The sequence below is a fragment of the Equus przewalskii genome, chromosome 31, assembly GCF_037783145.1.
Source record: "Equus przewalskii isolate Varuska chromosome 31, EquPr2, whole genome shotgun sequence".
Taxonomy (NCBI): Eukaryota; Metazoa; Chordata; class Mammalia; order Perissodactyla; family Equidae; genus Equus; species Equus przewalskii.
In genome coordinates, this window is record NC_091861.1 from 30,008,526 (window position 1) to 30,032,368 (window position 23,843).

Sequence of the window (23,843 nt, forward strand, 5' to 3'; positions counted from 1 at the left end):
TGAGACCAGGTGGGGGTTGGGTGACGGGCATGCGTGTGCATTTCTGTAAGACCTAGATGGGTGAACACAGTATGCAAATCACATGGATTATTCGTGCGGCAGTGGCTCTGCGCAGGGTGAGAACAGATGACAGAATCTGCCTGCCAGAGTAGAAAGTAGTCTAAGGAAGAGCTAGTCTACCTTCTTCCTTCTATATACCAGGAAACAGGCCCAGAGAAGGGGAGTAACTTGCCCAAAGGCGCACAGAGCACTGGGTCAGAGTGTGAAGGGAGTGGCTGCCTGCTCTGGGGCCTTGGGGCTGAATCCAGGTGCCTCCTCTCGCTCCCTGAGGCTGATGGGTGGAGGGTCTGCAAGTGAGGCTTGCTTCCCAGGTGAGGCTGGGGCCACAGGTGGAGCTGCTGGAGGTTCTCTGGGCTTTGAAGGGAGAGCTCAGGGAGAAGTCGTGACTGAGAGGTGAAGAGACAAGAGAGGTGAGACAGGAGGCTGGGGAGGTGGGATGTCTGAGGGTTGGAGTCAGGAGAAGAGGTCTGGAGGCAGACGGTAGCCCAGGCTGAGAGGCGAGGGGCAGTCGGGGGGCCCCAGGCCTCCGGAGGCCACACATTGTTTCCATTGAGGACTGAGCATCGGGTAACCACTGGGAAATCCGTCTCCGCCTGGAATCTGGAGCTCAGAGCCAGGCTCATTCATCAAGAATCTCTTGGCCTCCGGGTGGGGGAAGGTGCCGGCCTGGAGGCGGAAGGGATGGGTCCTCGGGGAGTGGGGGTCATGGGGAGGTGAGTGGTGGACACAAAGCACAGAGCTGGGTTTAAAAATAACCAGCTCAGGGCTCAGTGGTGTGTGGCACTGTAAACCTGGGGGCCTCTGGAAATATGGGTAAGGGTGTTCCGTGTTCCTAAGAGAGCTGGGCCTTCAGCTCCCGATTAGGACAACCCTGTCCGGAAGCTATGGGCAAGAAATGACATGTTGCTGTCACTTCTCCTCTCTGGCTCTCAGTTTCCCCATTTGTAAGTCGCGTTGCTGGACTGCATGATCCCAATGACTCTGTGAGAGGGACCTTCCTCCCTGCCCCCCTCCCTGCCCCCCTCCCTGCCCGCACCCTGCGCTGCCCGCCCTTGGGCTCAGGAGCTCGCATGCCGCTCCACCCTCCCGCTCCCTGGCCAGCTTCTATTCCTGCCTCTTTGACAAGTTGTGACATATTTGGGAGCAGCTGCTGCCTGGGTGGAGATGCCTTGGCTTTTCTCCTGGCTCTGTCCTCTCCTCCCCAGGACCTCTCCCAACAGCCACCCCTCCCCAGAATGTGCTGTGAAGACCCTCCCTGCATTCCTTGCTCTGGAACTCAGCCCACCAGCTTTTCCTAGGCTCCTTTGGGGGGCCCAGGCTCTAGATGGACACAAAGGGAGCCTCCTGGGAGAGAACATCAGGTGGCTGGCATGGGGATGGGCTCTTTTCTGCCAAATCCCACACCGTGTGATTTGAGGCAAGTCTCCTCCTGCTCTGGACTTCATTTTCCTATTTTGAAAATGGGGTGATGAATAATGTCTTCCCACCAACTGTGAGTAGTTTTGCCGCCTATTAGCTGTAGAGACTTGGGGACTCTCCTGTGCCATCGATCTCATTACTCTTGTCTTCTCTAGGACTTCATTCCATCGTCCCTCTTCTTCTCAAGTATCTTCAACTTCTCCCTCTCTGCTGGCCTTTCCTCTGAGCCCATAAACATGCTGAAGTCTCTCCCACCCCAAAATCCCTTTCTTTTCCACGTAGCCCCTTCAGCGATGGCCCTGTCACCTACCTTCCCTTCTTCACCAAGTTTCTAGAAAGGGGACATTACACTCACTCTTCCACTTCACATTCACCTCCATTCACTTATCTCCTCCTGGGCTTCCACCTTCGCTGGGACCCTACAGCTGCCGATCCTAAGGTCACCAGACACCCACATCAGGAGATTTCTGTTTCGATCGTACCTGACTGGTCTATATCATTGGACAACGTTGGCCACCCTGTCCTTCAGACTTGGCTTCCTCAGCTTTTGTGACCCTCTGGTTCTTCTCACCATTCCTCCTCTCTTCTGTCTTCCCCTCCGCTCCTCTTCTGCCTCTTCACAAGCTTCTCCTCCGCCTCCCTTCAAGAGGGATCTTCTATTCTCAGTCCTCTTCTCTACAGTCTCCCTGGGCAACCTCATTCCCCCACCGGGGTTTCAGCTACCACGTGTATGAACGCTTGGTAAATGTTAGCTGCTCTTGACTGCTCTGTATTGATGACTCCAAAGTCTGTGCTCCAGCCTTGGTCTCGTCTCTGAGCTGCAGATCACATGTCCAAATTATGGTAGATCTCTCCACGTGTGTCTTGCATGCTCCTAAATTAAATGTGTGTGATACAGAATCCGCTCACTCTCCTCCCCATTCCAATATTCCCTCTATTGCTCACTGGCGCCACCATCCACCCAGTAATCCCTTTCCGTCTCTTATCCGTCCACATCTGATCATTCAAAAAGCCTGTCAGTCTGTCTTCCCTCTCCATCTCAACAGTTCCCAGACTCACACAGGGCCGGGAATTGTTGGAGTGCCCACTCGCCAGAGTGACAGCTTCACAAAAGGGTCACATCCTAGCAGGAAGGGGAAGGCTACTCTAGATCTCCTTTTAATGAGTTTAGACAGGCCCTAAAAGGATCAAACTGATTTAACTGCCTGCCAGAACAAGGTCCAACGCTTTAAAGGAATATGATGAAATTCAATACTCAGTTATGTAAAGTTCACAATGTCAGGTCTCCAATCAAAAATCAGTAGACAGCAAAGAAGCAGAAAAAATGTGACCCATAATCAGGAGAAAAATAAGTCAATTGAAATAGACCTAGAAATGACAGAGATGATAGAATTAGCAGACAGGACTGTTACAAGAGCTATTATAAGTATGCTCAGCATGCATAAAGATTTGAAGACAAACATAAACACAATGAGGAGAGAAATAGAAGATACAGAAAGGAATAGAAACTTCATGGACAGGATTATGTATTAGTCTGCCTTGGCTGCCATAACAAAATCCCATAGACTGGACGCCTCAAACACAGAAATTTACTTCTCACAGTTCTGGAAGCTGGGAGTCTGAGACCAGGGGCCAGCACAGTTGGGTTCCGCGGAGAGCTCCCTTCCTGGCTGCAGATGTGTGCTGCTTGCTGTGCACTCACAAGGCCTTTCCTCTGTGCATGTGCAGAGAGAGAGAGAAGGAGAGGGAGAGAGAGGGAGGGAGAGAGGGGGAGGGAGAGATCAAGCTCTCTGGTGTCTCTTCTTATAAGGATAATAATCCCACCAGACCAGGCTCCTACCCTCATGACCTAATTACCGCCCCATAGCTGCACCTTCAATTACTGTCACGTTGGAGGTCAGGGCTTCAACATACGAATTTTGGGGGGGACACAAACATTCAGTCCTCAACAGATTAATAGCAGATTAGACATTGCAGGAAACAGTTCACTGAATTTGAATATAAAGCAATAGACACTACCCAAAATAAAACAGAGAAAAAAATGTATATATAACAAAGAGCTTCACTGACCTGTGGGACAATATCAAGTGGACTAACAGACATGTAATTGAAGTCCCAGGAAGGGGCAGAAAAAGATTAGAAGAAATAACGGCTACAAATTTTCCAAATGTGATGAAAACTCTAAACTCATGAATCTCAGTCATTTAATGAACCCCAAAAGAATAAAACATAAAGAAAACCACACCAAGGCCTATCATAATCAAATTTCTGAAAACCAGTGATAAAGAGAAAATTTTAAAAGTCAGAGAAAAAGAGGCACACTATATATAAAGGGACGAAGGTAAAAAAGTCTGCTGATTTATCATCAGACACCACGAAGGCCAGAAGACAACAGAACAACATCCGTAAGGGGCTGAAAGAAAAGAAAACTGGTCAACCGAGAATTTTATACCCAACAAAAATATCTTTCAAGAATGAAGGTGAATTAAAGATTTTTTCAGATAAAGGTAAGCTAGCAGAATTTATCACCAGCAGATATTCACTGGGATAATTGTTAAAGGAAGTTCTTTTTTAAAGATTTTATTTTTCCTTTTTCTCCCCAAAGCCCTCCAGTACATAGTTGTGTATTTTTTAGTTGTAGGTCCTTCCAGTTGTGGCATGTGGGACACTGCCTCAGCATGGCCTGATGAGCAGTGCCACTTCTGCACCCAGGATCCGAACTGGTGAAACCCTGGGCCACCAAAGCGGAGCGTGAGAACTTAACCACCGGCCAGGGGGTCAGCCTCTAAAGGAAGTTCTTTAGGGAGAAGGAGAATGATGCAGAATGAACACTTGGCTCTACATAAAGGAATGAAGAGTGTCAGAAGTGGTAAACACGAGTAAATACAAAAAGACCTCCCTTCGTTTTTAAATTTCTTTAAAATATAGTTGCCTGTTTAAAGCAAAAATAATAACGTGGTGTAGGGTTTATAACACAAAAATAAAACGTATGACAACAATAGCAGAGAGAATTGGAGGTGAGAAGCAAGTTTACTGTTGTGAGATTCTCAGGTTATATGTGGAATAGCGTAATATTGTTTGAGAATAGACTGTGATCAGTTGAATGTGCATATTGTTAACACTAGAGCAACTACTAAAATATAAACTGTAGAGCCATAGCTAATAAACCAATACTGGAGATAAGTTGGAATATCAAAAAATGCTAAGTTAATTTAGAAGAAGACAGGAAAAGAGGTAAAAAGGAGCAAAGAACAGATGGGACAAATTGAAAACAATAAGTAAGATTTACACCCAACTGTTTCTATACCTGCAGTAGATATAAACAGTTGGGCTGGATAAAAAAGCAAGATCCAACTTTAGCTGTCTACGAGAAACTAAGCTGACACATAAAGACACAGATAGGTTGAGAATAAAATGATGGAAAAAGATAGAGCATGCAGACACTGATCATAAGAATCCTGGAGTGGCTCCATTAGCATCAAAAAAGTCGATCTCAGAAGAAGAAATATTGGTAGGGAGAAAGAGAGATTTTACATAATGATAAAGGGGTCCATTCCTCAATAAGACATATTAATCTTAAATGTATACGCACCTAATAACAGACTTTCAAAATACACGAAACAAAAACTGATAAAACTGAGGGGAGAAATAGAGCCAAAATTTTAGCTAGCGATTTCAAAAATCCTCTCTCAGTAATGCACAGAACAAGTAAATAAAATCAATATGGAAAGAGAAGACTGGAACAACTCTATCCATCACTTCTGCCAGTTGACATCTGTGGGCCATTCCACCCAACAACGAGTGCACATGGCACGTCCACTGAGATAGACCATGTGCTGGGGCACAGAGCAAGTCTCCACAAATTTTAAAATACTGATCATAAAGAGCATGTGCTCTGACCAAAGTGGAGTTAAATTAGAAATCAATAACAGAAATTTCTAGAAAATCCCGAAACATTTGGAAATTAAACTTTTAAAAACCCAGGGATCATTGCTCATTGAACCCTTTCTGCCAGGCCCTATGCTAGGTGCTAGATGAACCATAACTCGTTTAATCCTCACAATGATCCTGTCGGGTAATTACCATCATCACCATCTGGCAGATGAGGACCCACAGCTGAGAGAGGGTAGGCAGCTGGTAAGTTGTAAAGCTAGGACCAGAGACTCAGATGTCTCACACCCAAGCCTGGCTCATGATCAGCACCTCACTCAACGGTCCACTAGCTGCAGCCTTTGAGGTGGGCGCCCCCAGGAGAGCTGTGCCAGGAGAGCCCCGTGGGGCCTGGGGTGTGTGCTGAGCTTTTCTTGCCTCCGCACAGGCTCCCATCCCTAGTCTCCCCCCAGGCTTGGTGCTCCAGAGCCTTCCCTGGGGAGAGTCTCTAGCGATGTTTGCTTATCTTCTCCTCCACCCACACGCCCTTGTTTGGGGCCCCTCTGCCCCCTGCCAGCTCTCGCCATGGCAGGCTCATGGGCCTTTCTCAGGGGCTGGTCTAGACTCTTCATGAACCTTCCTCCTTGAGGGGCCCGCCTCCACTGCCCTCACTCCTGACTCCCCATCCTGATCTCAGCAGGCCTGCTGTCTGCCCCAGGGCTCTCTGGACCCCTATTCCTGGGCCCTGAGCTCCAAGCAAGACCTGAGACACTGTGCTCTTCAGGCAGCCTTCTCGGACCAGACCCGCTGTCACTGGTCCCCTGGAATGCACGGTAAACAGAGTGTCCCCAGACTGCGCCGGCCCGCCCCATGGCTCGCTTTTTCTTGCGAGATCCTTGAGTTAGACTTGCCTGGGTTTTAATCCTGGCGTTATCACTTTCTAGCTTTGTGATCTTGTGTAAGGGGCTTGACCTCTCTGTGCCTCCATTTCTTTGTCCTTTTGATAAGGATGAAAATAGGACCTGTTTCACAGAGCTGTTGATTCAGTTAATGAGTCGTGTTTATAAGTGCTTGTTACGTGGCGTGGACTCGACAAGCTTTAGCTCTGCGATTGTCACCAAACCTATGGTCTCCCGTCCTCGTCTCCTCTTTCAGGGCAGGAGGGTTTCTTCTCCCACTCTGTCATCCTAGGGGCTCTCTGGGGAGAGGGGCTGCCTCTTCCCTGAAGAGAGGGGGCTCCCTGAGGGCAGAGCACCATCAGACACATGCTGGGCCTGTGCCCTCAGGCCCTGAATTCCCTTCTTTGCCTGCCCCTCAGTGCTCAGGGCAGCGAGGTGATCCTGGGCAGTGAGGATGTCATGGGGAGGGGCCCTGGTGAGGGAGCCATCGGGTCCTACCCAGGGCAAGGTGGCCCCCAGAGAGAGCTGGGCAACGCCAGGAATGAGGCCACAAGGCAGCCTCCAAGGGCCACTTCCACCCTCAGGAAGGGGCAAGCTGGGAGTTCTCCCGGGACCCTCTGCCCACGCCCACCATTCTGAGGATATCAGCCCTCCATGTGGTCTTATGCCTTTCTCTCCTTGGAAGACAGGAGATGCAGGATGGCATGGGGCAGAGAGCAGACCGAGACGGCATGGAATCCCAGCTCTGCCGCTTGCTGGTTGTGTGACCTTTTATTTATTTAGTATCTTGGAACCCTCATTTCCTCATAGGCAAATGGTAATTAGAAAACCTGTTTCTTTGGGCATACCATGTGCTCAATGAATGCTTGTTGAATGAATGAATGCATATCCGTTTCCTTTCTTTGAGGGGTTAGGAGTGGGATAGCCAGCCCCATCTCCAGGTTGAATTCCAGCATCTGCGGCTGAATGGGTCCTTGGGTGACATTTCCTTCACTCCCAGCCTCTAATCCGTCCCAGGAACACACTTAAACAAGCTCCCAAAACGGAACCGTGGGTAATGCATTCCCATGCCTTGGCCATGAGGAAATCCTCTAACCTCACTTCGCCCTCCACACCCACCCCGATGGCTCGTCTTTGGCTCTTTCTGCAGTGGGGACGAGGAATGCTGTGTACTCTTGGGTCGAGAGTCAGGACATCTGGATTCTAGTTCCAGCTCTACCATCAACCCCATGTGACCTGGAGAAATGGAAGCCAGTGCTTGCCGAGCCTCCTCGGAGCTCTGGCCACCGTGCTGAGGGTCTGCGCATCGCCTGCCTTGTTTCTCACAAGTCTGTGGAGTGGTGATGGGTTTTTAGTGGCGACTCTCTGTTTTACAAGGGAGAAACCTGAGGCTCAGAGAAGTTAAGGAACTTGCTCCAAATCACACAGCTTTTACGTGCTGAGTTCCAGTCTCTGCCTCCATAGTCTCTTTCCATGTTCTATGCTGACGGCTGTAGGGACCTCAGTTTCCCGACCTGTAAAATGAAGGCACTGGAAGGTCCCTTCCAGCTTTGGCATTTTGTCACTACCTGCTCAAGGCCCCTGGAAGGATCTTAGGAAATTGTGCTCAGAGTCCCGGCTTGGCTTCCCAGCCCTCCTGTCCTGTTTATCCTTCCCCGGCTCCCCTCACCGTCCTCTCCTCTGCGTGTCTCCCCAGAACGGGCCAGCTCCATGTGCCGTGTCCTGCAGAGTGGGCTGTGGGAACTGTGTCCGGCCCCAGACCCCGGGGCCCGAGCCCCACTGCCTGTCCACACTCCCTCTCTGCAGGGCTCCTGCCAGCCCGAGGCAGGACCGTTTGCTTTTCTGCGTCTGAACGCAGATGGCTCCTGGGGTGGTGGGGTGGGGTTGGGTGCACTTGCTTCCAAGCCGGGAATTCTCCTCAGCAGGCTGTCTCCATTCCGAAAGTGCACAGCCTCCCACCCTCAGACTAGCGATGGAGTTCCCCCAGCTGACATTCCTGACACACATCCTCCATGGCCTCACCCCACCCGGCTCCCCGCAGTGGAGACAACCCTGACTTCAGATTTCTGCGTGGTTCCCTCAGCCTGTGGCTCAGGCACCAGCCCTTCCCCTTCCTGGCCCTCCCCACCCCGTCTCTCAGTGGGGATGCCCCCCACCCCATCTCCCAGTGGGGCTGCTTTCACAACACTGTGTCCAGGCTTCCAAGGCTCCCGTTGCCTGTTTGTCCTCTTTCTTGGCTGTGACCAGATTTCTGGAAGGGACTGTTTCCATTGCTTGGCTAGTGAGGCTCTCACACTTCCTGGTCCAGGGTGAGGAGCAATGTTTTCTTGGATTCCTGAGCCCAGAAGCAGCTGCATTCTCCAGCTCATGTCACCTGGCAGGGGTTGCATGGCCAGGGGAAGTACCCTGGGCTCAGAGTAGGAGTGACCCAGGGCGACACTGTGACCATCACCACCAGAGCATAACCAACAGCCACATCATCATTTGGGACTTTCCTGTTTACCAGGCCCCATGATGAATGGTTTATGGACATTAACAATTTAATCCCTACCATGATTTCTGTGAGGTAGGCATTATTACTTCAACTTTCAGACTGGAGTCACGATTAAGAAATCTGCTAGCCAGATGAGTAGAAGGTGGATGCAGGATTGGAACCCAGCCTGGCCGACTTCACAGTCAGTGGACAGGCTTCTCCATCAAGGTCTATACCTCACACTCAGACCTGGGCACCCTTGATGACCAGCTCCTCTTCAGAGTGGGTAGAAAGTAGGGACTCAGCAGGTGCACGTGGCAGATGGTCACTACATGCTTCCTGGCCAGCTGAGTGGGGTGGTGGAGCCCATGTGATCAAAGCAGTTCCCTTCAATGGCAGAGGGAGTGTCCAGGGCCATTTCCCCTTCTCTGGGTTGACCTGAATGTCGTCGCCCATGTGCTTTGTGACCCAGGGTGAATCCCTGGCCCTTTGGACGTTGATGGTACCCAATGGAGAAAATGAAGATGTCATTCAGAGGGCCGTAGAATTGTAAACCAATAGAGGCAGGAGGCTCGACCTTCAAAAGTGTTGCTGCAGCCCGAGGAGTAGGAGCTGCCTCAAGTTGCCTGGGGTTTTGTTTACTCTGAGACAGACAGCCTCGCTCCCAGAGTCGTGAATTCAGGAACATTCCATCTACCCGTTGGTGGGCGTGCTTGGCACAAGCGCCCATGTCCCTGGGAGTGGGTGTTGGCCTCATCAGTGGTGCTCACGGTGCCTCACTCCCTGCCATGCGGGGCAGACGGTGCCTCCGACTCGCCATCCTTTGCTCTGCTCCTGCTGGCCCTCCTCACCAGGGTTTGGCTCTTGGCCTGGGAGGTTGGTAGCCAAGGGCTCACCTTCTGACCTCTGACATCCCAGCCCTCCCTTCCCCCACACTTGCTAACTTGTGAAATCATAGCCACGTAGATGATCAGAGCCAGGAAGAATCTTCGACCAACTGTCTCGTTTTAAAGAGGAGAAGCTGAGAGCCAGGGAGGAGGAAGTGACTTGCCTGAGGTGACAGATGGCAGGGTGGGGAAAGCCATGTTGGACCTCGGCAGACTGCCTGCCTTGTCTACAAGAGCCAGGAAATATTAATTTAACAAGCATTTATTGTCTTCTCCGTATAATCACACTGTCTTCACCTGGGTGTAAGCACACACACCACACGCATGCACCCACACCACACGCATGCACCCACATGCATGCACTCCCCCCCCCCGCCGACGTGCTGTTAGGAGCCTCCCTTCCGCGCCCCCGGGTTCTCTACCCCTCTCCCCACTCCCGTCAGAGCCCCTGCTCCAGATCTCCCCCTGTCGTCTCACCTCTTTAGGGGCTGAGGGCTGCTGTGACGGTGGGAGAGTCTAGACTTTCCGCATCTTCTCCCTCCCACAAGGGCTGGGCAGACAGCTTCAGCACTTACAGCTGAGGCCTTGGCTATTTACCTGAGTCGCCCTCACCAAGCCTCAGTTTCCTCATTTTGCAAATGGGGTTAAGACCACATTAAGCTTAGCGCCTGGCATGCAGTCAGCAAACAACATATTGGCTATTATTCATTATTGTGAGTGGGACCGTCATTCTTCTTGAAGGCGTGGTTCTATGGAGGACTTCCCACCTGGCCTGGAGGGTCTCAGGCTCCACAATCTTTCCAAGATGGCACCCTCCCCCCAATCTGGCAGGCTAGGCGTCCCCATGGAGGTCTGTCCCTACCCCGGCCCCATCCATTGTCAGCCAAGCCCCTGGCATTTCACGGATCTCAGCTCTGCCTGTTGCAAGTTATAAATAACCCACGGCCATCTGTTCTACGAAGCCCCGATGCTGAGACCAAAAGCAGAAGCGTCCTGGATCCCTGTCTGCATCCCTCCCCATCTTCCTCTGCTCCTCGCGGGGTTTTTATTTTCTCTGCCTTAGAATTTAAGGCTCTTTCCTTTTGTGCCTCTCCCCTCAACCCCAAGCCTGTGTGGACTCCCCATCACAGCAGATGTTGAGAAAATCTCTGGGGAGCAGTTCTCTCGGAAGGAAGTGCCCATTTAGAGAAATTGCACAGAAGCGGTATGCTCCCTCCTTTGCCCCGGCCCGGCTGGCCGGCAGCTGCGAGGCGGGTGGAATGTGCTCGGAGGCACTGCCCACAGTGAAGGCGCTCAGAGGCAGTGGCTTTCTGAGTCCCTGGCACTGAGCAAGGCCTCGACCTTGTTGGGACGTAAAGTGAGAACCCTTGGGACCTGTCTTCATTGTCATTTCCACTCCCTGAAAACACATACTCCTCGTAAGTCCTGTGTGCCTCAGCCCCGCTCAACCTGTGGAGTGACACTCTGGCTACTCTGGGTGGCTATATGCTGTAGACCGAAGGCTCGTGTCTCCAAAGTTCGTATGTTGAGGCCCTGACCCCCAGTGTGATGGCATTTGGAGACGGGGCCTTGGGGAGGTGATTAGGGTTAGATGAGGTCATGAGCGGGGCCCTCGTGATGGGATTAGTGACCTCATGAGAAGAGACCCCAGAGGGTGTGCTTCCTCTCTATGTGCATGCACCCAGGAGAGGCAGCGAGAACTGAACAAGGAGGTGGCTGTCTGCAAGCTAGGAGGAGAGTCCTCACCGGAACCCTACATGCTGGCACCCTGACCGTGGGCTTCTAGCCTGGAGAACGGGGAGAAAATACATTTCTGCTGTTTAAGCTGCCCAGGCTGTGATATTTTCTTATGGCAGCCCAAGCTGACTAATACACTATATGAACAGAACAGCCAGGACATTCTCTCTTCTCAGGAAGAGCACCAGCAGGGCTTCCTGGAGGCAGTATTGATGGTGTTCCGCTCCTTATGAACCTAGTTCAGAGGCAGCCATGTTTTTTCCATCAAGAGACGTGATCAGAAATCCATATGAATGTGAAACATAAAGTTTTCAATGTTGTATCTAATTTAACTAAATAGAAAGCAGCATTTGTAAGTTATAAGGTATAGGGGGCTGGACCTGTGGCCGAGTGGTTAAGTTCGTGTGCTCCGCTTCAGCGACCCAGGGTTTCACTGGTTCGGATCCTGGGCGCAGACCTAGCACCACTCATCAGGCCACGTTGAGGCGGCGTCCCACATGGCAGAGCCAGAAGGACCTACAACTAGAATATACAACTGTGTACAGGGGGCTTTGGGGAGAAGAAGGAAAAAAAAAGAAAGAAGATGGGCAACAGATGATAGCTCAGGTGCCAATCTTTAAAAAAAAGTTAAAAGATATAAAAATAACAATTCAGCAAACGCTCATCTCCCCATCATCCAGCTGAAGAAGGGGAGCCTGCAGCACTGCCTCCACGTGCGTCTCTGAGCTCTCCGTCCCTCCAGGGGACTCCCAGGGGACCTTGTGCTTAGAATTCTCCCTGCTTTTCCGTACAGTTTTATCACATTTCTATCCCTAAATGTCATACTGTTTGATTTTACATGTTTCTGAATATTTTACCCATGGAATCACAGTGAGCGTCTTCTTTCATGACTAGCTGCCTTTCACCTGTGTTGCCTGTGCTGCAATTCCATTTTCTTTTAGTCATGGTGCAGAATCCATTGTGTGAATGTACCGTGGCTTATTTGTCAATCCTGTGGCGTGGGGAAAGTATTTTTCCTCAGTTTGGGAGTACTGGATGCCACGCTGCCCTGAATCTTCTTGGTGCCTCCTGATGCATATGTAAGAGAGCTGCTCTGGGGTACATCCAGACAGGTGGAATTGCTGGCTCGTAGAGTGTGTGCATCCCAGACTTTGCTAGATGATGTAACAATTGTTTCCCAAGGTGATTGCACCATTTACACTTCACTAATGGTGACATTGTCAGACTTAAAATGTTTTTGTTTATCTGGAGGGAACAAAACGACATCTCCTGTTGTTAAAATTTGTATATCCATGATGTGTAGTGGTGTTGAGCATTTTTTCATATATTTATTGGCCATTCAGATCTCCTCATTTGTGAAATTCCTGTTCAAGTATTTTGCCCATGTTTCTATTAGTTTGTCATTTTCCTGTTGATTGTTGGAGTTCCTCATATGTTCTCAGGAGCCATCCTTTGTCAGACGTAAATATCTTCTCCCACTTTGCTTGGCCTGTTCTCTCCCTTAAGATGTCTTCTTGGCTCTTCTTTTACTGTGAATGCTTTTTGCTCCTGTTTAAGAAATCTTTGCCTACTGCAAGGTCATGAGGATGCTCTTTTCTGTTTTCTTCCAGAAGTTTTGTTGTCTTGCCTTTCGCATTAGGTCTAAGTGTCTGGAACTGAGCTTTGTATGTGGTGAGGCTCCTGGTCACCTCCGTGGCAAAGCTGTCTGTCTTCTGGGGAGCAGGCCTCTGGGGTCCGTGCTGAGGAACACGACAGGGTCCTCTGCTGTGAAAGCTGTGCGGAGTCTGCAACTGTTGTAGGAGCTTTGAGGTCCTTGGAGGCAAAGGCTTCCAGGGTCCTCCAAACAGCAGGCTGCTGGGTGGTGACGGCCTCGCTGAGTGGCTGACAGTGAAGCCCTGCCCCCCTTCTTTGTTCCTAACCGCCTCCTCACATGCCAGCTGAGCCAGTCTCCCAGTGCTCTCTGAGCTGTTCTCTGTGCTCATGCCGCTGTGCTGCTGCAGGCTCTTAGTGGGGCTCTTGAGCCCACCCAGGGGCATTTGTGTTTGTGGATATAGCTGTCTGTTGTTTTTTGTGTGGGGACAAATGCTGCTCTCTCTTACTCTGCCATCTTGCTGATGTCACTCCAAAGTTACTTTTGCTGTTTATAAAGTTCTAAATTTGCACTTGTTTTCTGCACTTTAAAGACATCATTCCATTGTCTTCTGGCTTCCATGGTTTCTGCTGAGAAGTTCACCGATAGGATTATAGTTGCTCCTTTGCAACAATGTGTGGTTTATAGATAATCTTGAGTCTGTGGCTCCATTTTGGAATATTCTAGGATTTGGAATACTTCTATTTGAAGCATCTCTTCAAATACTTCATCTGTCTTTCCTTCCTCTCTTTCTGGCACTCCAGCTACATGTATATTAGTATTTTAACTACGTACTGTGTCTTACACATTTTCCACTCTTTTTGGGGGCTTGTATTTTAATCTGAATATTTTCTATTGATTCATCTTCCAGTTTACCAATCTTCTCTTTTGCTTTGTCTAATCTGCTGATAAACTCATCAAATGAATTCTCTGCGTTATTGTTTTTTTCAGTCCTAGGATTTCCATTCAATTCTTTTTGAAAGATTCTAGTCCTCTGCTGAAATATGCTATCCTTGAGTGTATTTTCTTAAATACCTTCATGATAGTTATTTTAAAGTATGAATCTGAGAAATAAAAAATCTGAATGGCCTGTGGGTCTGGGTTTTCTTTTTTGGAGAGGGCATCTTTTTTCCCTCTTGGTTCAACCTTTTGTGTGTTGTCAGTTTTCGATTGATTGCTGGATATTGTTTCTGAGAAACTGGAGAAGCTCTCTATGATGTTAACTTCCTCCAGTTGGGGGGTGGATAGATTATGATCAGACTAACTTGATCCTTCTGTGTTACCTTTACTTGTAGGATATGGTTCTCATGGTGTCTAAACTGAAAGCCTGGTGCCATGAACTCTAATTTCATCTCCCCTGATTCATAAGCATTGGCCAAATTTCTACTTGGTTTCTTGAAGTATTGCCTTACATGTGCACAAATGAGGCAAATGCCTTGATGGGAAATTGTCTTTAGAACGTTGGGCTCAACTGAGTACATTTTCCTTTTCTTTGGATCTTGACCCTTTGAGTCCTGGCTGCCAGCTCTGTGCCTTTGAACAGTTTTATGCAGCTTTTAAAGTTATTAGTGTGAGGGATAATCTGATACCAATTATTTTTTCATAAGTAGAAACAAAAATCCCCCCAGACTAAAAATTCAGTGAGAGTAGGGGCCTGTTTCTCTTGCTCATCACTGTGTCCCCATTTCTAGAGCGGCGGCTGGAACATGGTGGGTGCTTCATGTCCTCGGCTTCTCCATGGGTCCCTGTGGAGATCCGATTTGCCCCCTCACTGCAGGTGGACCTCAAGATCTGGACGGATGCTGCACCTGAAGCACTATGGTAATTCCTAGGACTTGATTGGAGTTGCATTGAATCTACAGATTAACTTTGGGGAGAACTAACATCCTTATAATTTTGGAGAGAATTGACATCTTTATAATTTTGTGTATTCCAAACCATAAATAGGATGTCTCTCTCCATTTATTTAACTCACTGAGAAAGGCAACATAATACAAGATTAAGAGCGCGGATTCTATAGCCAAACTGCCTGAGTTCAAATCCCAGCTCTGTCAGTAGATCTGTAACTTTGTGAGAGTTTCTGGTTCCCTTGCATGTAGATGCAATGATTATAATAACATAGGAGTGGTTGTGAGGATTTAGTAGGTTAATAATTGTAAAGCAGGAGAACCACTTGACATGTAGTGGGTTCTGTACGAGTGTTTGTTACATGAAACGATAATTCTCCATTAACGTTTTTTGATAAAGTTTTAAATATTTCTTCATAAAAATCTTGCAATATTTTGTTATATATATTCCTAGTTACTTTATATTTTCAGTGATGATAGTTTTAAAGGTTACATTCTTTGTGTGTTTTTGCTGGTTCATGGAAATAAAATTAAGTGAAATTGAATTTTTGGTTCAGTAACCTTACAAAATGCTTCTATTTACTCTAACCATTTATCTGTGGCTTCCTTAGGATTTGCCACATAGATAATCTTATCATCTGTGAAAAAATGACAATTTTGATTCCTCCATATCAATTCTTATAACTTCCCTCCCTCTCTTCCTTTTCTCCTTTCCTTCCTGCTGTGTCTTGCTTAGAACTTCTGGGTCAGTGGGTGACGATACACATTCTCTTCTTGTTCCTGATCTTGTAGGAGGATTTCAAGGATTTGCCATTAAGCATAATGTTTGCTGTGAGGTTTTAAAAGCTGTCTTTTATCAATTTCCTTCTGCTTCTAGTTTGCTAAGAGTTTTTGTCATGAATGGATATTTAATCAAATGCTTTCCAGCAGCAAGTGAGATGATTTTTCTCCTTTAATCTGTTAATGTGGTGAATTACGTTAATTGATCTAAAAAAAAGATAAAGCAACTTTCCTTCATAGAATAAACCCATCTCAGTCAAGATGTACATGTTTGTCTGTTGCTGTGTCTAGTTTGCTGATATTTTCTTTAGATTTCACATGTATATTCATGAGTAGAATGATCTATAAAATTCTGTTCTCATTTTTTAAATCTTATTTTGTTATCAAGGTGATTCTAGGCTCATAAAATGAGTTGAGGATTTTTCTTTTTTTATACTTCTGGAAGAGGTTTTATAAGATTGGAATGGATCTTTGGTAGAACCATTGACTCACTTTCTTTGACAGTTTATTGGTTCAAAGATTATTCAGATGATTTCTTCTTGAGTTAGTTTTGGTAAATTATGTTTTTAAGAAAATTTTCCATAACATCTAAAGTTTCAAGTTTTTGGCACAAAATTTTTCTTTCTTTTTTTTTTTTAAAGATTTTTATTTTTTTCATTTTTCTCCCCAAAGCCCCCCGGTATATAGTTGCATATTCTTCATTGTGGGTCCTTCTAGTTGTGGCATGTGGGATGCTGCCTCAGTGTGGCTTGATGAGCAGTGCCATGTCCACACCCAGGATTTGAACCAATGAAATACGGGGCTGCCTGTAGCGGAGTGCACGAATTTAACCACTTGGCCATGGGGCCAACTCCACAACATTTTTCTTAATACCATCTTGTTATCTCTTAAAAGTCCTTGTAGTCCATGTAATTCTGTCTCCCCTTTTAAGTCTTAATATTTTTGAGTTGTGTCTTCTCTTTTGTACTTGATAATTCTTGCTAGAGTTTTATTAATTTTATTAGACTTTTCAAAACACTAACTTTTGACATTGTAGACCCTCTCTATCATTTTCTGTTTTATTTGTTCTGGTTCTTATCTTTATTCTTTTCTTCCTTCTACTTTCTTTGACTTTAATCTGTTGTTCTTTCTTGAGTTTCTCAAGTTGAATGCTTTATCACTGATTTTCAGTCAATTTTCTTTTCTTTTTGCTGAGAAAGATTCTCCCAGAGCTAACATTTGTGCCAATATTCCTCTATTTTGTACGTGGGTTGCAGCCACAACATGGCCACTGATGAGTGGTGTAGGTCCATGCCTGCGAGAGTTGGTTTTATTTTCTAATGTAAGTGTTAAGACTATGATTTACTATATGCTGCATATAAGACACACATTTCAGACCTAAAGACACTCAGAAACTGAAAATGAAGGGATAGAAAAAGATACTCCATGAAATGGAAATGAAAACTAAAGCAGGGGTAGCAATACTTATATCAGACAAAATAGACTTTAAAACAGAAACTGTAACGAGAGACAAAGGACACTACAGAATAATAAAGGGAACAATCCAACAAGAGGATATCACACTTGTAACTATCTATGCACCCAACATAGGAGCACCTAAATATAAAAAGCAATTATTAACAGACACAAAAGGAGAAATAGACAGTAACACAATAATAGTAGGGGACTTTAACACTCCACTTACACCAATGGATAGATCATCCAAACAGAAGATCAATAAGGAAACATGGGCCTTAAATAACACATTAGACCAGATGGAATTAGCAGATATATACAGAACATTCCATCTAAAATCACAGAATACGCATTCTTTTCAAATACATATGGAACATTCTCCAGGATTAATCACATATTAGGCCACAAAACAAGTCTCAATAAGTTTAAGAAGACTGAAATAATACCAAGCATCTTTTCTGACTGCAACAGTATGAAACTAGAAATCAACTGCAGGAAGGAAATCAGAAAAGCCACAAATACGTGGAGATTAAACAAAATGCAACTGAACAATGATTGGATCCATGAAGAAATCAAAGGAGAAGCCACAAATACCACAAGACAAATGAAAATGAAAATATGACAAGCCAAAATCTGTGGGATACAGCAAAAGCAGTTCTGATAGGGAAGTTTATAGCAATACAGGCCTACCTCGACAAACAAGAAAAACCTCAAGTAAACAGCCGAACAGTGCACCTAAAGAAACTGGAAAAAGAAGAACAAACAAAACCCCAAATCAGTAGAAGGAAGAAAATAATAAAAATCCCAGCAGAAAGAAATGAAATAGAGGCTGAAAAAAAAAATAGAAAAAATCAATGAAACCAAGAGCTGGTTCTTTGAAAAGATAAACAAAATGGGCAAACCTAGGCACGCTAAGAAAAAAATGAGAGAAGGCTCAAATAAATAAATCAGAAATGAAAGAGGAGAAATTACAACAGACACCTCAGAAATACAAAAGATTATAAGAGAATACTATGAAAAGCTATATGCGAACAAATTGGATAATCTAGAAGAAATGGATAAATTTTTAGAATCATACAACCTTCCAAAACTGAATCAGGAAGAAATAAAGAATTTGAATAGACTGATCACTGGCGAGGAGATCAAAACAGCAATCAAAAGCTGCCCAAAAAATAAAAGTCCAGGACCCGACGGCTTCCCTGGTGAATTCTACCAAACATTCAAAGACTTAATAGCTATCCTTCTCAAACTATTCCAAAAAATTGAAGAGGAGGGAAACTTCCTATCTCATTCTACGAAGCCAACATTATCCTGATACCAAAACCAGACAAGGACAACACAAAAAAAGAAAATTACAGGTCACTATCACTGATGAACACTGATGCAAAAATCCTCAACAAAATACTAGAAAGTTGAATACAACAATACATTAAAAAGACCATACACCATGATCAAGTGGGATTTATTCCATGGATGCAGGGATGGTTCAACATCTGCAAATCAATCAAAGTGATACACCACATTAACAAAATGAAAATAAAAATTACGTGATCATCTCAATAGATGCAGAGAAAGCATTCGACAAGAGACAGCATTAATTTATGATAAAAATTGAATAAAATGGATATAGAAGGAAAGCACCTGAACTTATAATAAAGGCCATGTATGACGAGCCCACAGCTAATATCATTCTCAATGGAGAAAAACTGACAGCTATCCCTCTAAGAACAGGAACCAGACAAGAATGCCCACTTTCACCACTCTTATTTAACATAGTATTGGAAGTCCTAGTCAGAGCAATCAGGCAAGAAAAAGAAATAAAAGGGATCCATATTGGAAAAGAAGATGTGAAACTGTCACTATTTGCAGATGACATGATTTTATATATAGAAAACCCTGAGGAATCTACCAAAAAAGTTTTAGAAATAATAAATGAATACAGTCAAGTTGCAGGATACAAAATCAACATGCAACAATCAGTTGCATTTCTTTACACTAATAACAAAGTAGCAGAAAGAAAAATTAAGAATACAATCCCAGTCACAATTGCAACAAAAAGAATAAAATACCTAGGAATACACTTAACCAAAGAGGTGAAAGAGCTGTACACTGAAAACTATAAAACATTGTTGAAAGAAATTGAAGAAAACGCAAAGAAATGGAAGGATATTTCGTGCTCTTGGATTGGAAGAATTAACATACTTAAAATGTCCATACTTCCTAAAGCAATCTACAGATTCAAGCAATCCCTATCAAAGTTCCAACAACATTTTTCACAGAACTAGAACAAAGGATCCTAAAATTTGTATGGAACAACAAAAGACATCAAATAGCCAAAGGAACCCTGAGAAAAAAGAACAAAGCTGGAGGTATCACACTCCCTGATTTCAAAATATACTATGAAGCTATAGTAATCACAACAGTGTGGTCCTGGCACAGAAAACAAACACAGAGATCAATGGAACAGAATTGATAGCCCAGAAATAAATCCACTCATCTATTGACAGCTTATTTTCGACAAAAGAACCAAGAACGTACAACGGAGAAAGGAAAGTCTCTTCAGTAAAAGGTATTGAGAAAACTGGACAGCCACATGCAAAAGAAAGAAAGTAGATTATCTTACACCATACACAAAAATTAACTCAAAATGGATTAAAGACTTGAATGTAAGACCTGAAACCATGAAACTTCTAGAAGAAAACATAGGCAGTATGCTTTTTGACATCGGTCGTAGTAGCATATTTTCAAGTACCATGTCTGACCTGGCAAGGGAAACAATAGAAAAAATAAACAATGGGACTACATCAAACTAAAAAGCTTCTGCACAGCAAAGGAAACCATCAACAAAATGAAAAGACAACCTAACAATTGGGAGAAGATATTTGCAGACCATGTATCTGATAAAGGGTTAATATCCAAAATATGTAAAGAACTCATACATCTCAATAACAAAAAGACTAACAACCCAACTGAAAAATAGGTAAAAGATCTGAACAGACATTTCTCTAAAGAAGACACACAGATGGCCCACAGTCACCGTGAAAACATGTTCAACATCATTAACTATCAGGAAAATGCAAATCAAAACTACAATGAGATATCACCTCACACCCGTCAGAATGGCTATAATTAACAAGACAGGAAGCCACAAGTGTTGGAGAGGATGTGGAGAGAAAGAAATCCTCATACACTACTGGTGGGAGTGCAACCTGGTGCAACCACTATGGAAAACAGTATGGAGACTCCTCAAAAAATTAAGAATAGAACTACCATATGATCCAGCTGTTCCACTGCTGGGTATTTATCCAAAGGACTTGAAAACACAAATGCATAAAGATACATGCACCTCTATGTTCACTGCAGCATTATTCACAATAGCCAAGACTTGGAAGCAGCCTAGTTGCCCATCAAGAGACGAATGGATAAAGAAGATGTGGTATATATACACAACAGAATACTACTCAGTCATAAGAAACGATGAAATCTGGCCATTTGTGACAACATGGATGGACCTTCAGGGTATTGTGCTGAGTGAAATAAGTCAGAGGGAGAAAGTCAAATACCCTATGATCTCACTCATAAGTAGAACACAAAAACGACGACAAACGACCATGTAGAGACAGAGATTGGATTGGTGGTTACCAGAGGGGAAGAGGGGAGGGAGGAGGGTGGAAGGGGTGATCAGGCACGTGGGTGTGGCGGTGGATTGCAGTTAGTCTTCGTGTGTTGAACATGATGTACTCTACACAGGAGTCGAAATATGATATACACCCGAAACTTATATAATGTTATAAACTAATGTTACTGCAATAAAAAAGACTATGGTTTCCCTCTAATGTACCACTTTAATTGTATTTCACAAGTTTGACATGTAGTGTTACTGTTTTTAAGCTTTTGTAAGTATTTTAAATTTCCATTACCATGTGCTCTTTAAACTGTGAGTTATTTAATGTTTTTATATCTCTTTCTTTCATGAATATTTTCACTAAGTATGACAATTCTAGGAATACAGTTATTTTTTCTTTAGCACATTAAAGATATTATTCTACTGTCCTCTGGCTTTCACTATTGATAAAAAAGCTGTCAATCTAATTGTCTTTTACTTGTAGGTTATATATCTTTTCTCTCTGACTGCTTTTAATATCTTTTCTTTCTTTTACATTTTTATTATTTTTTAAAATAAAAATTCAGTTTATTCTTCTGTTTACAACACAGTACACGAGAATTTGCAAAGCGTTTCACAGCATAGATTTCACTTCCACCTCCTTGTAATGTTCATTTCTTTGGCTAAGAGGAGAGACCGGATGGGGGAGGCAAGTAGGGCTCAGGCAACTAAAACCAGGTTGGGGGTGGGGATGCTAAGGTCATCCTCACACGGATGGGCATAGCCGGCTGTTAGTCACAAGCTGATTTTCTGCCACTGTTAGCTGGAAGCCTGGGAGCACCAGTTCTGGAGCTCCCGCTGTCCCGGGTTCAGTCATCCCAACCACACAGCAGCACCTTCTGGCGGTCACCTGTGGTGTCTTGCTGGATGTGGTAGGACACAGACTTGCTGTACTTTCTCATGAATTCAGACCTAATTTTCAACATGTCCACTTCACTGTGGGAGGCCGTGATTCTGATCAGGACCTTATCACGTGACCACTTGCCCTTCGTGGAGTCGTATAGTCAGTTGGCAAAATACGGGGGCTTATTCTGAATACACTGGACCAGGTCCAGGGAAGCATTCTCCGGGTGTCCTTTGACCTCCTTCTGGATGCTGCCTAACACGTCATAGGGCTGTGGCTCTTGTATCTTTCAAGTACTTTCTGGAGATGACAGACACTCTGCCCGGTCATGATGCTGGTCCATTTGGGAACATCAGTTCCTTTCCTTTCTCTCCAGCATCGTGGCGATCCTGAGCATCTTGGTCACTCAGTTCTTAATCAATGACAGAGCCTTCCTCTGCTCTTCTGCGCTGTGTGAGGGCAGCCATCAGCTTGTGGGAGTCACCAGACGTATCAGAAACAATGTCCTTCTCAGATCAGTCTTGTACCTTTCATTGTGGGCTCTGTTAGTTGCCTGAAGCTCCTGGTTGGTCCTTGAGCAGGATCTCAGTGAGGGGTCCTCATCAGTCTCCAGCCCCTTCATGGAGGCTTTCAGCTTGGAAGCGTCACACCGAGTGGGTATTTTCAGTAGGCCCCCGATCACCATCTCCAGGCGGCCAAGTCTGACCTCAGCACTGATGCAAGTCCTCTCCTGGTCCTTCTCTGCTGGGTGAAGGCAGCGTTCTGCCTCTGTTTGTTGCTGCAGTGGGTCAAAATGTTGACAATGGTGACCTCACCCACACCTTTGGTCTTGATGACGGTTTCAGTGTTCAGAGCATCCTGCTCAGCATCAACTTGGTGTGCATGTTGACTGACGTGTGTGCACTTGGGAGTGTAGAGAGATCCCCTCTGAGTTGAGCTTGCACAGAATTTCATGAGCAGCAGACATTTTGAAAGGAGCTGGGCCAAGCACAGAGAGCTGCGAGTGTCCCCAGATGTGGAGCTTTATCTTTTTTTAATTGTAAACATTCTGAAAGTTTCCCCATGATGTGTTCTAGGTGTGGGCTACTTTTTATTCATACTGCTTGTGATTAACTGGGCTTCCCAATTTAGTGGACTGTTATCTGTTATCTAGTCTTCAGTTCTGAGAAAGTTCCAGCATTTAACTCTTCAAATATTGCCCCTTCTTTCTGTCATGTCTTCTGGAATTCCTATTCAATCTTTCTTTCATGCTTTCCATCTCTTTGTCTCTCAGAACTGCATTCTGGGTAATTTCTTCAGATCTGCCTTCCAGCACAGTAATTCTCTCTGCAGCTTTGTCTCATCAGCTGTTAAACCTGTCCACTTCATTTCAAAAACATTTTTTAAATTGGGAAAATGTAACTCAATTCAGAAAAGGGCAAAAATATAAATGTACAGCTTAACAATTAATTATGAAACAAATACCAATATGTTTTATTCCTTTATGTTTACATTTATACTTATTATACATATTTTTCCTAATAATACCAAAATAGAAGCTTTGCAAATATAATTCGGCCATCGCAAGGTTTCTCAACCTTGGCACGATTGACATCTTCGGCCAGATAAATCTTTGTTGTGGGGGCTGGGGTGCCCTGACCCAACATCGAGGTCATAAACCCTATTGTTGATATGGACCCTCAAATAGCAATGCACTCTGGGACAGTCCTGTGCCGTGTAGGATGTTCAGCAGCATCTCTGGTCTCTACCCACCAGATGCCAGGAGCACACACATCCCCCCCCCCCCCCCCAGTTGTGACAACCAAAAACGTGCCTGGGCTGTGAACTCCTACACTCTCTACTGTTTCCCTGTGGGACCTCACTCATGGTGTCCTGTTTCCTTGTGGTTTATGATTTTTTTTCACCCTGAGCTCACGTTTCTTAGAGCTGTATCTGTGGGATTCCCCGAGGCCCAGGGGAAGGTGCTTTCCTCCGGGATGGTTTTTCATTTGCCACTGCCAGGCATTGGATGGCACTGCTGGCTCAGGATCACAAAAATGCACAGTCTTGGCTTTAGATTGTTTGAACGATTGAGATGGTGTGAATTTGGGTGGCAAACCTGCGCCAGGCCAGCTGGTAGTTGTTGCTTCAAGAGAGATGTTTTCCTCCCTTCTGTTCAGCGCCAGGTTCGAGGTAGGAAAGTTGGGCTCAGATTTATTTCGAATTCACCCTTGTCATGAATTGCGGCCTTCGGGTTCTAGGTTATGGATAACGCTGAGAGTAACTCTTCTACTAGACT

General features: G+C 45.3%; 1 long non-coding RNA gene and 1 pseudogene across 1 annotated transcript in view; one reads left to right on the top strand and one right to left on the bottom strand.

Annotated features, from left to right (window-relative positions):
• Positions 1–23,843, top strand: part of LOC139080633 (uncharacterized) — a 36,387-nt gene that overhangs the window by 5,803 nt on the left and 6,741 nt on the right. The window lies entirely within an intron of this gene.
• On the bottom strand, positions 21,472–22,532 carry LOC103555119 (annexin A2 pseudogene; annotated as a pseudogene).